Source organism: Lagopus leucura, unplaced genomic scaffold (genome assembly GCF_019238085.1).
Source record: "Lagopus leucura isolate 7727_CA_CO unplaced genomic scaffold, USGS_WTPT01 Super-Scaffold_100035, whole genome shotgun sequence".
NCBI lineage: Eukaryota > Metazoa > Chordata > Aves > Galliformes > Phasianidae > Lagopus > Lagopus leucura.
Genome location: NW_024962284.1, coordinates 1420202 through 1438525, shown reverse-complemented (window position 1 = coordinate 1438525; position 18324 = coordinate 1420202). Strand labels below are relative to the sequence as shown.

The window sequence follows — 18324 nt, the reverse complement described above, 5'->3', positions numbered from 1 at the left end:
TGTTCAACATGCTGCCAGTTTTAGTGCTGAACAGATAAAGCATGATGATGTAAGAAAACAATTTCCAACAGGGAGTTGGTCAGTGAGTACTCCAGATGTCTCTGAAACAAACTTTAGCCACAGGAATTACTAATCAGCACATTGTGCCATTTTCACTTTCCACACCAGCAGAAGATCAAGCTGGTTCCCTGTAAGCCCATTTTCAGCCTAATTTACATCATTCCAATAGAAAAGAAAAAGATTATTTGAGAGCGGTAGAAACTTTGCCTTGTATTTCTGTTTGCTTGAGCAATCCCTATTGTAAATCCAAAATTCAAAATTATTATTTTCACAACAGCGAATCAAACCTATTATTTACTAGCCTGTCTAAATACACCATAGTGATGCTGTAAAATCTTCCCCCTTCTTTTCCCACCAAACCAGATATTACACTGAAGAATTCTTTTATTTTTTCTCAGCAGGATAAATTTTCTGCTTAGTAGCACTGATTTTACTCCAAGTAATTCATGGCTTTCAAAAGATTAATTCTAGTATTACATATGTTCATGCAAAAGAAAAAGAAACAGACTTATTTTTCCCCCGTTACTTTCTCACTGTTACTGATCGCTCACACTCAAGAGTGTGACAACACTATAATAACTGACAACACAGCTCAAGAGCCTCCTTAGCTGGTGAGGTTTAGAGGAGTTCATTACCACACAGAGCTCTCCTAATACATCCCTCTGTGCAGTCATGCACAGACCAAACTACAGCCTCCCACCTTCCTCACCACAACATCCTCACGGAGACACAAGGGAAACACACGCTACTTCCACATTTAATGCTAGAAGGGGGGTAGTCATTAACTGTGCAAACATCAAGCTTGTAGTTGCAATTCAGGTATCCCATTTAACAACCCTAAGCAGTGGTAACTGCAATTGAAATGCAACCACATTTTTAGCCCCTGAAAACGAAACACGCACCAGCTCTGCTTATACTTTCTGTATCACAGACATCTATTCAGTAAGAACTGTGAGCTAAATCACCATGGTCAACAACAGCTGTCAGTTGGTAGTGATCTTTGACACTCACTTGGGCTGAAGCAGAAACGACAGACCGAAGACAAAAGTCTTCATATTCCACTGCAAACACCTTGAACTATCTTGCTCCTGCATTTCTGTTGTTCCTGCTGCAGTACTACTGGATTAAATGATTTTTAAGAAATCAGAAGCATCAACACACAAAGGATAAAAGCCAAGAAAAATGCCCCCACGTCTTGTTATCACACTGAGTGCTACAGCCACTTGGGAAACACTCAGGTGTTGATGTGTGTTCACACTGTTCTGCTTGCAGACTCTTTGTAATAGACTTTTGGAATATAGCTTTGAGTAGTTTTGTTCTTGCATATCTAATAATCTTGCTTTTATGCAAGGGAGGAGAGGAACAAAAAGATATGTGAAAAGAAAGGTATAACATCTTAACAGCAACAAATGCACTTGAAAATTAACCTGAGGTATTGCTATCAAGTTTTTTCACTGAATTCACTGGACAACAATCCTCCTCTTTCTTCCTCTGAGAGAAGTAAGAGGATTATAACTTGCAAAGGTGAAGGAAGTTGAACTTGGACTCACTGCAAGCATGACCCACATTACTGTAACACAAAGTATGAGAATTCATAGGTATTAAAAAAAATCCACAACCTATACAAAAATGTCACCGCGTGAGGATTTCTCACAAAGAGATGAGGATCTTGAATCAACAACCTGACTACAAATAAGGCAAGTGAGAACAACCTACACAGGGTTGCAGAAGTCCTTGAGTCCAGGAACAACTGGGCCTAACAAGGAAGCAGAAGCAGCAAGAGATCCTTCTCTTCAAAATTTGCTCATTTATTTAACTCTTTTCTAAATGTTTTTCAGTGCATTTTCCAAGTAGCCTTTCAGTATTTCATATTTTCTTCTTCCTTAGCAGCATTCACCTTCAGCTGATGCTTCCTTTACAAAGGGTAAAATTGAAAGAAAAAAACCTGCAGTGGTACTTTCTCATTAAAGCCTGTAGGGCAAGGCTGAAGCTGTTGCTTTGGGCCATGCTTTTACAAATTCCTGTAAAAGGTTAGGTATTCATCACAAAAAAGCTTTGGGTTTTTACTTAATATTGTTAGAATAAAATCCATAAAGCACACAGTGGTATATATCAGCTCGGCTGTAATAGAACACAAATTGTGATTCATGCGTATAGATCGCTTGTTGCATTTGAAATATTGGAGCTCATCTTCTAGTGGTCTTTTGAGGTGATAAAAATACATTATTAATGTTACTCTCCAGACTGGTGAAGTAGTTTGTTTTTCTTCTAAAAAGGTAAACTTACGGTCTTCAAAATGAGACTTGACATGCCATAACGATTCACATATCACCAGCTTCCATCTTCTTTGCAACAGCAAAGGCATTTATTTGGGCTTCAGTTCCTCCGTTAGAACGGCTGCGTTACAGGGTAGTAGGTTTGGTGAGTGCTATTCTGCTGACTTCAAGCTTCCTTAACAGTTACTGAAATAAGGTTCATTGCACAGAGCTCTCACTATTGCAGTACTCACCTACTCTTCAGTTAATCAGGTATCAGCATTACTCCTTACAGTTCTAAATAGTGTTCATTAACTTAAAGGGAAATATACATGTGTTACCTTCTATTATCAGTACCAATACACCCAGCAACACTGCGAGTACACCAGAACAACGCACAGGAAAAGCACCTCAAGGGACAGAGATGCTTAGCACCTGGTATGTATTTTGTTGCACCAGAGGCACTCATACCAACTGAAACAAAGCACGGTGGAAGACACGTAAGTTGTATTATGCTTTGGTATGCAATGGTACTGCCTATCCGACATATCCGAGGCAAAAAAAAATTGATGCTATAAAAGAAACAATTTCATTTCCATATGAAATCTAACTAAATTAATATAAACACTTTTGACTAATGAATTTAAAATAACTGGCTTATTAAACTGCAAATTCCAATTAAAAACATTTGGTGTGTGTCCACTCTGCACAGGAGAAAGAAAGAAAGAAACTCCGTCCTTGCTGCATCAAAAACACGTAAACGGGAAAAACGAACATTTTGGTTGTAAAGACATCCTAGTATATAACATAAAGGAGGGAAAATTACCAAACCTAACAACTGCCCAAGATTTTCTCATCTACAAACGTACTTTATAAATTGCTTAAACCCACAGGTCTACTGTCCCCCTGTCACAGGCACAGGCTGATCTAGTTAACTCCACAGAATCACAGAATGGCCAGGGTTGGAAGGGACCTCAAGGATCATGAATCTCCAAGCACCCTGCCACATGCAGGGCCACCAACCTCCACATTCAATACCAGCCCAGGTTGCCCAGGGCCCATCCAACTTGGCCTTGAACATCTCTAGGGATGGGGCATCCACAACCTCTCTGGGCAGCCTGTTCCAGCACCAACTTTGTGACACTGGAGCTTCATAGTTTCTGTAATGGAAGACGATAACACTCAAATGGAAACAAACTGGAACAGTCTTCCAGAGCACTAACAGATGATGCTTAAGTGTCAATGGTTTACGGGCTGCTTCGGCCTGGTTTGTGACTAGCAGGGCAGGGACATCCATGGACCCGTACCACTGGAAAGGGAAAAAGGGGAAAAGGGTAGAGAGATGGGCCTAAAAAACAAAACAGCTGCAGTGATCTGAGGAGAAACAAACTAATTTACTAATTAAGATACTGGAATGCAAGATAACACATTATAATGCAATATAATTAGAACTGAAGCTAATAAATCAAATAAAGTGAGAGTGTCTGAAAGCCAAAGGCCTTACTCTAATGCTGTGATGAGATGGCATCCACAACAGAGACGAGCCAGATGATCGAAAAAAGGGAAGGAAAAGTGATCTCCACGCTTTTTATCTTTTCTATCAGAATGGAAAAGTAACAGAACTGCAAACAGTCCTCTGGGAGACCTAGCTCTTCTTCTCTTCTGGGACAGGTACTTGGAACTGGAGCATTAACTCTTTAACCCCCAGTGCACTACATGATGTTATAATGTGGAATACCAATAAGGAAAAACCATAAAACCATGGCAGTAAGTATCCCAAATCAACCACTTCAGTTGCAAGCCTCTCACAGTTACCTGCTTTCTCGCTGGGGAGCCATTTTTCCCAAACTTAATTCTAATTTTTCAAGTACTTTGTAGAAAAGCATAGACAGAAAACAAAAGACAGGAAGAGACAGCTTTACAGAAAGCTCCAATCTCCACTTCATGATTTCTCACTAGAAAACATTAGTAATGATGGGAGAGCGTTGGTTAAGTTCTCCCAACCCTGTCCTTCTTCATTATTAGTTACTATTTGTTACTGTTATCCCATGATTTGAGTTGTATTAAATTCCAGTCTAAATAATCTGGATATTTTTTTTTAATGTAGAGACAACATGCGTTGTTGTTCAGATGGTACCAAATCCTAAAATAAATTCACAAGCTGATGGAGTCAAGACGAAGTTTTCAAAATAGCTGAACACAACAGCAGTGGAGCAGAAGAGAGTACTTAAAATTTCAGTTACCCTATGCTTATGCAAAAACAAACACATGCTGTTTTCACTCCACTGACTTAGCAGATCCTTGTTCATTTTATTTACTTTTTGTTCTTCAAATTCTCCCAATCCTGTCCTCTCTGTCTCTTATCTCCTTTCCGCGGCCAGACCCACTTGATTTCAGCTCTTCTTATCTTTATTTCCCCCTCCTATTCCCTCTCCTTATTTGCATACACCTAACATACACCATACCTGATTTTTACCTTGAGCACAAGGTTGGTTTCTCAAGCTGTGCAATGCAACCCTCAGCAAAAAGCTTTCAAAGAGCCATAAAGCATGAGAGAGCAGTAGTCAGCAGTTCCTGTGAGATGACAGCTCAGCTTCTCTCAGTTGGCCAAATGGGAAAAGACTAGTTCCTAGCTGCAAATGTTTAAGCTGATCTTAAAACTGTTTACAAACCTGGACTCCTTGATGGCAATTCATCTCCTGGCACAGCAGCACTACAATCACAGGCAACCCTCATCATTCCTGACTTGGAGGGACAGTGCTGCTGACCAGTCAGAGGTCAACAACCCCAGACAAAAGCAGATAAGCCAAAGGAAGAAATCCCTTTCAACAAGGCTGAGAAGCATTACCCTGACATTCTAAGTAAGCTAGCTAAAAGGCCTTCATAAATTAAGGCTGGTGTAGCATCACCTGGGAATCCATAAGCAGTATAATAACTACCAATACAACATCAGAAAGTACTATCAATTTGAGAGCTTCATTAAAATGATGCCACCTCTTCCTTCAGGCACAGTGTAAAAGTGCTTTATGCTGATATACATACAGTTTACGATCAGGACAAGAGTATCAGTATTCCATACCTGCTCTTTATCAATTTAATTGCCCCTCTAGGGATTATAACTGTATAACTATCAGGTTAAATACACAAATAAGCATTGAAATACACATGCAAATCACACTTGAACAGGGACACTTCCCAGAGCAGAGCAGCTAATGCCTGAACTGATGTAACGTTACTGAGAAGGATAAAAAGATATTCAAGTACATCCATCTCCCACCCTGCCTCTTCATTTCAGTGCTTTTAGGCTTAAATTCTTCTATCAAACACACTCTGGAATGTAACTAGTCATTCATAGGGAGCACTTCTTGTCTACCTGTATCTCAGCTACATTAGTAAATGCCTTTACCATCTTTGGTAACAATTACACCAATACACAAAACGTTACTCTCGTTGCATTGTACTACATTTTATTATTATTATTAGGCCTTAAAAACGAATTAAAAAACAGAGCTTTTCATAGACTGAACCTTCACTAAAAATGATCAACACTTTGCAGACAGGACATTTCTCCTACATTAATTTTTCCTATCAGTCCTCAAAATACCACAACCCTAAGACTGTGCTGGACTCTTTAAAGCTTGTTATCCAGACTATCTTGTGCCTAACTATCTGTCTAGTCAGAAGATTTTCCTTTTATGATTCTGCTGAATTGTACTCCTCTCTCAGCCAACCTTAAAACAGAATTCCACTGTTCCCATGTGCTTTCCACCATTATGCTGACAATTTGCAGTGCATTATTAACTGTCTGTGCAGCTGCTCAGGGAGGGTGACCTCCCAAGAGCCTTGAGAGTTCCTAGGATAAAAACTAAAGTTTCTATTAGACTGAGGTTTCAATAAAAGATCATTTAAATTAGGAAGCTGTTCTTGTTGCATTAATGTTGAAAAAAATACAAGTAATCTGTTGTTTTTAACAGAAAGAAACTGTTTCCTTAAACTCTAAATGAACAATTTCATTCATCTGATAAAGACATTAATGGAAATGTTCACTGCCTTATGTTATGTGTAAAAAAAAATCATATAGCTTTTAGGGATATATAGTTGATAACTAATTCAGAAGGCATCTCTGACAGTTGAAAATGAGTTATTTTTAACAACGTGCACCCTGAATTCACATATGATGATACAGCTTAGAGAACACAGGTTAAAAATAATCACAAAAAGCAGAATGGAAAATCTGGGGAAACAGGTTTCGGCCAACAGCAGCATCTCACTCATTTGTTCAAACGTGCGAAAGAAAATAGCAAATACAAGTCAAGATTCTTCCTGTATAACAGCAGTCACCCTGATGTTTTGAAATCCAGAGAGCTTGACCAAGGATTATAAATACTTTTCTTTTTTTTTTTTTTTTTTGCTTTCTAATTCATCCCTGAAAATATACTGATAGTTGCACTTAGACTGCAAGGCAACACAATAGACTACGTAGTGGTGTGCCTGAACAGGTCTGGAGCTCTTCCACTAACTGGAACGTAGCAGGCATGCAGCTTTTCAGTTAAGAGTTGGCAGGCCAGGAGGATTCATAACTTTTACCTAAGTTAGTGAGTGCCTTTCCAGCCACTTCCTGACCTCTTGGATTCTATCAGAGTGGATCAATGTCTTTGAGGGAAACTCTGCCTTAAGGAATTTGTGGATTCTGCAGAACGTTCATAATGTCCTCTCACTGACATTACGGCAAATGGAAAGGTTTATGATCACCCAAAGGTGTTTTAAACAAACTCAGGAACACCAGCAGATTCTTTAAGAAAAAATCCTCTATTTCAGGGAAATGACCTGGTCTCTATCAGGAGAAAAAGCAGAGAACACTTACATCTTCTCAAGAATTCTGAAGATAAAGAGTGTTAATGTCACTGCTTCTGGCTACGATGAGACAACTAAAATGGTTAATCAAATACAATTAATTAATTGCAACTCACCAGCCCCACAGGAGTAGTTTGCTCTCAGAATTCTGCAGGTACAAAGCTAAACCAGAAGCTGTCCACCCTTTGGTGGAGAGTCAGCATGGATTTTCACAGTATACAGAAAACTCTGTATTGCTCAAGCATAGGACTATGAACGAAACATTACCTCTACCAACAGTCAAAGTAATCTCCTTGACAGCATTACCAAGGATACTGAAACAGGTAGGGGTTAAATTCAGGGAAAGGTAAAAGAAACTCAAAAAAGGATGCAATTCAAGTATGATGCATTTTGAACTCCTTTGTTATAAAAATACGAAATGTTATGTAAACTCATGTGGCTGTAAATCCCATGATGGTGTCAGTTTGTTCTTTCACTTGAGAAACTGCTTCCTGTTCTTTTTAAAGAGAGGGTATGTTCTGTAGTTCATGTTAAAAATTCATTCATTCATCACTCACATTTACTAAGTTAGGACATAATTATACTTGTACCTTTCAGAACAGAAGTTTTCTTAAGCTTCACTGAAAATGCTAGCACAGGAATAAGTAATTCCTACACATGTGATAAGTCAGATGTTGGGATAACCCAAGGTTCATCCTTGTTAGTTCTGTGAACGACTGTACGGATATAGTGACGCATAACCCAATAAAGAAAATATTGCTCAACCTCCACACAGTAATGTTTGGTAGCTCACTAGAAATGAAAAAGTACACCAAACACGAAAAGCTACTTGCTTTTCCATCTTGCAGCAGGCAACAAAAGATTAAAAACAACAAAAGAGATGCTATTCCTCCCTAGGCCTTCTACATATCCTTCTATCAAGGGGGAAATGTTCAGGCTATCTCCTAGCTGTTGAGGACAAGATGGTGAAAAAAGCAAGGTTCATCACAAGGCACACACGCGGAATTCCTGCCACCAAAATTGATTCCATAATCCTACCTGAAGGTTATAGCTGTATTGGCACAGTCCATCAGCATGGCACAGTTCTGGTCAATTGCAAGCTCTCCAGTTTAGAATCAACAGTTTGTTATTCTTCTTCATTACTCTCTTCCTAAAACCCTAAGTATGACAACAAAGATCTGATCTGCACCATGAATCTCTAATGAGCCTATGCAGATAAACACATAAATAGTCTGGAAAGTCTACTCACTTACGTAAATGGTACTCATCAGTGCAGTACAATTTGCCTGTTTGGGACATGGAGTTAATTGCTTTCTAGGGCTAGAACTCATGACAGAAGCTTCAACAAACTACTGCAGGGTCAAAAGAAATAAGAGTTGTAAGTAATAAATCTAACTAGACTATTCTCCCTCAGTATTTAGTACCAATCTTCTACTCATTTTTCTTCTTCAAAAGGTTCTTAATGCACAAGATTTCATTCTAAATCTAACTATTGCATGCTTGGCTGTAAGAGTTACCATTACAGAAGTCTATGTCAAATAAAAGGTTGTGCTACAAAAGGTTATGCTACTACTGCTCCCAAATTTATTACAACACATTAGAAAACAAAGCAATATAACCACACCGTTTTTACAAAAATAGTTCAGTTCCCTTGAAAAATTGCCTCTGATTTACTGATTAAATAGATGTAATGATTAAATAGACTCTCCAAGTCCCGTTTGCTTTAGCTTTGATTTCACCTACAAAAGAAACTCCTTTGGATCTCAATACACACTGATAAATTAAGTACTGCTTTTGGAAAAGCAATATCAGATTTCTGTTATATATGCATCTCCTTATTTATTGTTATGCCTTAAATCTTCCCAAACGTGCCCATCAATACTAGTAGAAGCTATACTGGGAAGAGGAGAGGAAAAAAACATTGTTTTACTGTAATCTTCCATTCAATCACACCAGCCAAGCAATAAGATTTATTGCAATAATTCTACCCTTTTTCATTTACCTAATACCTTGCCTTCTCAATCCCTTCTGTTCTATTTTACTAATGGCTAAGAGTGAACAACGGATTACTACCATCAAAATGAACAATCCATTTCCCACACTGCTGTACTGAGAGCAATTACAGTAAATACCTGCTCTATCAGCACTTCTCTCATACCACTGTCCACTATTTTTGCTTCACTGCTCTATTTTTACCCCTAATACTCTTACCCAGTTTGTTTCCTCCTATCCATGTCCTGCAACATTGACTGGCTTATTCTTCCTAATCCACAAAGATGTTATCTTTGAATGATAAATTGGAGAAGGCTGCCCACAGAATTGATGCAGAATCTCTGTGCCCAGAGCAACCTTTTACTGTGGCATTTTGAAGGACACTGTATCTCACTGAAAAATTAAACGCTGATGAAAACTGTGATGATTTTTGTGCTTTTTTGCCATGCCTAAAAATATCTGAAGTCCCTAGAAAATTGCTCCTGCATTCTATAATGACTTTTAATAGATAATGCAATAAACGAGACTTTTGGTATGTTAACAGCAAAATTTATACACAATTAACACTTGGCCATTTTCACACTAATTTGCTCACTCAAATCATCTCTGCAATGCAAAGCAGCATGCAGGTAATAGAAAAATGTAGGTAGATACACATGTTGCTGTATCTTCTCTATTCATGGCCTTCACAAGTCTATTTGTACTTTCCTAAATGTTCTCCAAATATCTTTTCAATCCATTATTTTCATCAACCCTTTTTTCCTCCGCTCAACTCTTCAGAAAAACACACATGGAAATATTTAACTTATCACTGTTTTTAAAGTTGGCAACTAAGGTAATTCAATGGAGCAGAAGCTAAACCAAGTAATTTTACATGACAGACAGTTTACTGATTTTACTTTCATGGTTAAAGACTATTTCACCTTAACTAGGTTCCACAAAAGTTAGAGCCAAATGTCTTGTGCAGGTAAGAAAACTGTAGACAGCCACAGAACAGTTTTTTTCCTAAATATTCCTGTAAGCCATGCTAAATGATTTTCTTTGTTCTATGCCCTCGTTACACAATCTAGCCTTAATCTTATATGCTTTTCAAAATTTAATTTATATATGCTTTTCAAAATTTAATTTATAATGTGAAAATAAATAAGCAAGCAGACATCAGCAGAAGAATAAACCTTAATTTTAGGTAATATAAGCTATTTTTTTCTTATAAACTTAATTGACATAACTGAAAAATGCAAGACATTTCTCATCATAGCAAATATGATAATGGAGTGATTTAAAGCACAAGTTACTGAAAGAGGCATTTCTGCTTTGGCAATTGCAAAAATACTGCATTCCTTAGGCATAACCTGAGGAGAGCTAAACAAGAAGAGCAATAAAAGGGAAAAAAAAAATCTATCCAACAGATGATGATAAAAATATCCTTCACCTGCAACCCTAATTCCCGCCTCAAAGTTTAGTACTACATTTTATTTTAATTGCTTCGCTTCTGGCTATGAAGTTGAAATGGTGATTTAGTGCTTTCCCCTTTGATAATGTAGTCAAAGTTTAGCTGCAGTTAAGAAATATGAAATTGGGGCATGCTTCGTTACTCTTTCATTTAAAACAGCAATGAATGACTGTATCCACTACCACAAGGAGTCGCTTGTTATGTGCATGTGTAATATACTTACATCATCTCTATTAAAAACAAAAATTCTAACTTGATTTCATCGGCGATTCTGCATTAGTTGCAAATAAACTATAAGTTGATTTACCACCAAGCTTGTCAGGCATGACTTTCCAACATGGCTTCACCAAAGGCAAATCACACCTGACAACTTGCTGGCTTTTTATGACACAGTTACAGCAACAGTGAATAAAGGAAGAGCATTTGACATCATCCACCTGGTGCTTGACACTGTCCTGCACAACATCCTGGTTGCCAAATTAGAGAAAAATGGATTTGATGGACGGACCACTCACCGGTTAAGGAAATGGCTAGATGGTTGCACTCAGAGTTGCAGTCAATGGCTCAACGTCTGAGTGGAGACCAGTGCCAAGAGATTCAGGGATCAGGGCTAGGACTGGTGTTAAATAACATCTTAATAGGTGACATGAACAGTGGGAGCGTATCCGCAGCAACTGTGCAGATGTGGTTGTGCAGCAAGCTGAGTGGTGTCATGGACACCCTAGAGGGAAGGGATGCTGTCTACCCAGAGAGACCTGAACAGGCTTGAGAGGTGGGCCATGCCAACCTCATGAGGTTCAACAAGGCTAAGTGCAAGGTCCTGTACCTGAGTCGGGACAATCCCAAGCACAGACACAGGTTGGTTGGACAATGGCTTGAGAGCAGCCCTGAGGAGAAAGATTTGGGAGTGTTGGTTGATGAAAAGACTCAACGCAAGTCTGCAGTGTGTGCTTGCAGCCCACAAGGCCAATAGCATCCTGGGTTGCATCAAAAGAAGTGTGACCAGCAGGTTGAAGGAGGTGATTCTTCCCCTCTAGTCTGCTCTCATGAGGTCCTACCTGGAGCACTGTGCCCAGTTCTGAAGCTTCCAGCACAAGAAAGACATGGAGTTATGGGAGCAGGTCCAGAGAAGGGCCAGGAAGATGATCAAAGCACTGGAGCACCTCCATCACGAGGACAGACTGAGACAGCTGGGGCTCTTTAGCCTGAAGAAGAGAAGGCTCTACAGGGACCTTAGAGTGGTTTTCCAGTACTTGAAGGTGGCCTACAGAAAAGCTGGGGAGGGACTTTTTAGAAGGGCATGTAGCAACAGGACAAGAGGAAATACCTCTAAACTCGAGAGCATAGATTTAGACTAGATACTAGGAAGAAATTCTTTACTGTGGGGTTGGTGAGACTCTGGAACAGGTTGCCAGAGAAGTTGTGGTTGCTCCCTCCCTGGAGGCATTCAAGGCCAGGTTGGGTGAGGATTTGGGCAACCCAGTCTAGAGAGAAGCGTCCACAGAACTGGAGTATGAACTCTTTAATTACCCATGCTCTACAAGATGTTGTTACGTGGAATACTGATAACAAAAATAGTAAAGCCACGGCATTTTATTAACAGCAATGTAGCCTTGCTACACTGAAACAAACAGCATGAAGTCATCCAGATAGTACTGCCAGACAGTGGTGTCTGCTTATGAAAACATACTGCTAGCTGTTGCTAGAGACATCACCAGAGTGGTGATGACTGTCAAAGTAGAGGTGTTCCAGTAGAATTCACAAGATTACAAAGACTGTACTTTGAAGCATCTCTGAGACTGGTTTTCCTAACATAATTTCCTGATTTTTATTGAAGAAAAACTGATAATACAAACCCTATGTCAATGAAAATCAACATGCCTATATGGTATTTCCTATATGTATAGGAAATAAGTTACATATGGGAAATACCAGTTTGCAGCTGCCAAGAGCAGAGAAGTGAGCTGCAACTGGTAGGACTTAGTCCTTTACTGGGCATGGCAGCTGCAAATTACCACAAATTGACAAAAGTTTCTTCAAACAAATCACTTCTTACCTTAGCAAGTACCGGCATTAACGTATGCTGCATCACTAACATGTGCTCTGTTCACTTGTCACTGTCCTGCGTATCCACTGCATGCCTAAACTGCTTCTTTCCTGTTTTTGTGCAGCTATTGCTGCAGCATAACAACTGCCAAAAAGCTTTAATCTACAAAGATATCACACTGCATGAGAAAAGAGTTGAATAACCATTACTGATTTCAAATGCTGCACTCTGTTTATACAAGAACCTGTACTTGCAATGGGCTTTCAGTGAAAGGCTAAATGGACTCACAGCTAATTCAAAAGCATCTGGCAAAAACCAAGCAGAAAGGCAAGCACAAGAGGAGAGGACAAGCCCTCCACACAGCCCAGCAGAGCTGTACAGAGTGGCTTCCATGAAGGCAAAGGGGAAAGGCTACAGTTTCTGGTGATGGGCTGTAAAACAAGGCTGAAAGGGACGTATAAAGAAGATGAACATAAAGTATTCCATTTTCACAAGTCAAAGCTTTCTCAGCAGAATGAGCCACTCTAATTCCTGTTTCAAGGAGGAAAAGCACTCTTGGATTGAGAAAGAGTCAGAAGTGATGTCATCATCACTTAGACCACAAGGCTTTCTGCAGCATTTTCAGGGAAGCACACATGAAAATAAGTATTAGTATAAATGGAAAGGAAAGGCTGTAAATACCTCCTCACATTAACCTTTACTTCTTCCTCTTTGAATATATAGTGATCCAGATGCTAAATTAGCACCAGATCTGTATTTAACTCCATTCAATCTGACTTCCTTTTCCAGGCTATTTTTACTGCACACAGCTATGGTTCATCTTCTCTCCTGCAGTTTTCAGTCCTTATCCTCTGTGAATATGTGGCCTTTATTTCACTGTCTCCTATAAGACAGTTCTTGTACAAGATGTCTTTGAATAATGAGCAATTCTCTCACATTTTTTTCTCTCATAACACAACCTAGCCTCTGTGCAATCTTGGATCAATGCAATCCTTTAGAGAACTCCAAACTCCTTCTACTCATGTGGTGTTCCACACAAAACTGATTAGACTATTAGAAAATAATCACTATGATTAACTACACGGCTCCATAGTAATGGCAAATCAGATTTGTAAGTGTTGCTTACCTACATGGAAACTATAATTGTATCTCTGATTATTGGTATAAAACATAATACATAGAAGATTCGTTTACAATTGTGTCTTTAAAAGACACCATCAAGGGGAAAAAGTGTACTCGTGGTACATTCCTGGGCTTGTTTCAACTATATCTACTTCCAGCTCGTGGAGTCATGATCCAACTCCGAGGTAGCAGCAGTTCTGTGTCTTTAATCCTACATATATCCAAGACAAAGCATGGTACTGGCTAGAGATTCACTATATCAAAGTACTACTGTTAGGTATACCAAGGAGGCCACAGTCAGGCTAAAAAAACTGAATTTATCTCAATTCACATTCCTTGTATTTCTGGCTTAATGGGATTTCTGTAGTAGTAAAAGCACTACTGCAAGTAGTGCTTCTAAGCAAACTTTCTTCTTTTACATATTTTACAATAAGAATTTCATCTCCTTCAAACTGTGAAAAAGTAATGTAAGGAACTGTATGACTTAAAAACAAAGAATCTGAGACCCATTAAAGATGGAAAAGCAAATTCAATTATTTTTATGCTCCCCCTGCAAGAATTATGATAACATCTGTCATTTTAAGAGCTGATAGATGCAATTTTAATTAGTAAGGTATTCATTTGTCATTAAGGTGAGTGATATACTAAAATCCTATTGAGTCACAAAAGCATCATTTAATACAACCTTGAATGCAGCCTTTTTGAGACAGTTCATTTGACATTCTATTAAACCAAAATAGAAGTGTAACTATTGTATCTAGACTGCATCAGTATTTCTAAGTACAATAAATGTCAAGGGAAAATTAGTAATGCAGAATAACAAGATTTCTAGGTAGAACACATGCTGCTCTCTCACACAAAATACTTATGATAAAAAAGTTTGTTCTTGAAGTCGTCCACCTTCTTCCAATAAAGAACAGTTTCTTGTCCTTCTGTAGTACTTCCATCAATTCAAATACAAGTGAGTGAACTAATCTATCAGCACAATAGACCAATCAATCCTATCACCTAATAAAGATAAACACATAGAAATTTCTCCTCAAGTCTTAACTTCTATTTACTTTACAGGAGTTCCTTAGTCCTACCTTGTCATCATCTTGGTGACCCTAAAATATTTCTTATGTTTAGTCCACTATCTTCAATTCACACAAAAATTGCACTCCATTTATTCCTCTACATAGTTTAGACACTTATGATCCTTCTGTGCCTTCAACCAAGCTATCTGCATTTAACTTCTGGTCTTGCCTCATAAATCAGTTTCTATAAACCCTTCATTATTTTACAGTCCTTTCTGAATGCCTTTCTATTTATTATTTTTAAAATACTTAGCTGCAAGTGCCATTTGCCTCAACTTGTCATATGCTCTGCTTCTGAAGTGCCATGAAGATTTTGGAAGGGTAAAATTATATGCAGCTTTGACCTTGGGAAATTATCCCAGGACCCAATTATATTGGAACAATTCTAAAGGTACACTAAGGAGAGGAAGGATATAGGAATATAGAAATCACTGGGCTTAATTTTGAGGTTTAGGCTCTGTCATAAAGACCTCCTAACCAAAAGAAGACAGAAACAAATAATAAATACAATTATCTATTATATAACACAATAACATAGCGTACAAACTACATAGATAAGTTATACAAATCTTCCTTTTTTCCAACTAGTTCCTACATTCTTAGGATTCTTCCATAAATCTGCAATTAATTAAAATACAAAGAAGACACAGCATCCCAAGGATGACAGACAGAGGTTGTACTCTGGCCTAAGGACAAGACTTCAGTCATGAAGCACACAAGAACATCCACACACCTAACCTTCAGCTAACAAAAGAAACAACTGTCATATGTACTATTTAAATAATCCATATACATACACACTCAAATATAGTTAAATCAGCCCTTGATTCCCCCAGGCAGATACAGGAGGCGCTTGGCTCTCTGGCCATGCCATGCTCATCTTAAATATAGGCATCCATTTGCACTTTTAACCCTGAAGTTTCTATCCCAATATCCTAAGCACAGGCACACAATTAAAGGGACAACAAATACTGCAATTTTTTTCAGGTTCCAGTAAGAAAAGATGATTACTAACACAAAGTATACATAAAATTCAGAAGCATCCATGTTCATTCAGTCACAGGGATGCTTTAAGATTTGGATAATAGATACAATGAGCACATCCAGGCTATTACGACACATGCTAAAATCTATATTTGATGTTAAGTCAGCAAGGCAATTTGTTACAACATCACCTATTAAAGCATATGATTAGTCATGCTATTGATACAGTAACAATAAAACGTTTGAATAATAATTCAAATACCTACTGACAGATGAAAGACGAGCAGCTTGTTTCTGAGGTGACCAAACTGAATCATATCCTCACCTAATTTCATTTAGGTATAGCCAACTTATGACTACCTTGAAATTTGCAATGGTGCAATTTAAGAATCATTAATCAGCTATTTTATTTAATGTTTCAGTATCAGTAAATGATGATAGCTGATGCCTTACATACTACACAAAGGGCCCAAACACCTTAAAAGCATAAAGAATCTGGCTTGAAACAGCTATTGATGTACAATACGAAGAAACACATACTACAACTTAAAACAGCCTGCTAGATTTTTTGTCAGAGACTGCTAGACTTAGCCATACACCTGAGTTCTGAATTAGCCATAAACAACAGTAAAGATTTCTGAACTCAAAATCACTTTTGTACATATATAATTGTATTAATTTCAGAAAAAGTAACTGTAAGCATTTATGTCTGTGCAGGCAAAAATAACATAGGGGGGCAAAGAAATCAAGCCTTCCATTGCAGATTAACATAGACAGCTATAGACCAGAGCCATGCTCAATTCCCAAGGAGGTAGGCTTTCCAGCTTGGCATCTCCTATCTAGTTGGGCTAGACTACCTGCTCAACTACTGATATCAGCAAGGCATTGTGTCTGAACAAAGATCCTCTACAGAGCAGTATTAAGAAAAAGTGCTGGTATGAACAGTCTGGATTTTGATGTCTTAATTACATGACTAAGCCCAAAGTCATCTCATTGCATTGTTAGAGATAAAAATGACACAGTTCCAAGATCACTCTGCTACCAACCTACTGTTGGTCCCAAACAGAAAAGAAAGAAAACAGAGAAAGAGACTCTGTGATAGACAAACTCACAGTAGACACAACAACATTCCCACAATAAAAAAAGAGAACTGCTACACTGACTGCTGTTGCCTCCTAAATTAGTCCGTATACTACACAGACACAGGATCATAAACTGCTTCAACACTTTTTAAGCTTCGCAAGAGGTAACAAAGAAATGCCTGTAACTCCCACGAGAGTCACTCCTGGATGTAAATTTAATGGGACACACATGCTACATGACAGAGGGTGACAGGCTAAGCCTGGTCTCAGCAGACTCCACCAGCAGAAGTTGGTTGTGATGTTCTGCTCTGCCTGAAAGTCACAAATGAAGAGATGCCATGGAAAACTCCCCCTTTACTGCAGGCAGTGGAGTCTAACAGACCCCAATTCCAGCCACCTATCTGTCCTACAATGAGGGAATTAACAACTGAACAGAGGAGATTCTAAGTCCTCAGCACAAGTCAAGTTAACAAGGAAGCACCACTGATTATACTGCATAAGGTTAAACTGACTTGCCACCTCCCTGGGAATAGCTAATGAAGATATACCAAGCACTACGGAGGACCAGGACAGCATCACCTTAGAGAGGAGCGTGGTTCCTCCTTTCTCATTCCTCACTGCATCAGCACACCCTGATCTTGCCAATACTGAGGGTAACTATGGTCACAACAGCAGGAGGCTGCAGATCACTGAAAACAAACCATCTGGAATGGCCAAAGCCAACATGTTGTTTCACACAATTCAGGAAGAAATTAGGCTAACACTTTCCAAATTCAAAAGAAAAAAGAAAACTTACATGACCTCATTTCAGAAACCAGCTTGTGAATCTTCCCCAATTTCTGACAACAGCCTAGCCTATCAGTATGGCTTGGTAAAAGCTATTGCCTTTGGGTCTTAAACCTGGAGCTCAAAGAGACCTGCTGCCTGTGATCTCTTGGAGAAAGTTACAACTTCTGAGAGCACATCAGCAAATGGTTTTTAGGCTGTAAAACTATTTCATGTACAACAGCCCACTGGTAGAGCATGTTTGCCTCTATTCAAATGCCATTTTCCTCAAAACTTTAACTGAAAAGAAAGAAGACCTCTCATTAGAAAAAGAGGAAGGTAAAGGCAGACAGATTCAACACTGTTCTGTTGCTCGCTGCCATTACTGCTTTTTCCCCAATGAGCAAAGGCAGATGGGGAAATTTTCTTTCCACATCTGGCAAGTTCTCGATTCTTTGAGCTGATAGCTGTGTGTATTTAAAAAGCAGATATAGTCTCAGATCCTAAACAGGCTCCCAGTTTAGGAAATATCAATGCACTCACAGATGACACAGCCAGGCAGCAGCAAAATCTTACTTTATTTCTACAGCTACTTTTGCGTATATTTTTTTCAGTAAGGCTCACAGTCTACAGT

At 38.7% G+C, this 18324-nt stretch overlaps 1 protein-coding gene across 1 annotated transcript in view; it reads right to left on the bottom strand.

The window, feature by feature from the left end:
* NELL1 (neural EGFL like 1) overlaps positions 1 to 18324 on the bottom strand; it is a 286566-nt gene that overhangs the window by 140540 nt on the left and 127702 nt on the right. The gene's annotated exons all lie outside the window — the stretch shown is intronic.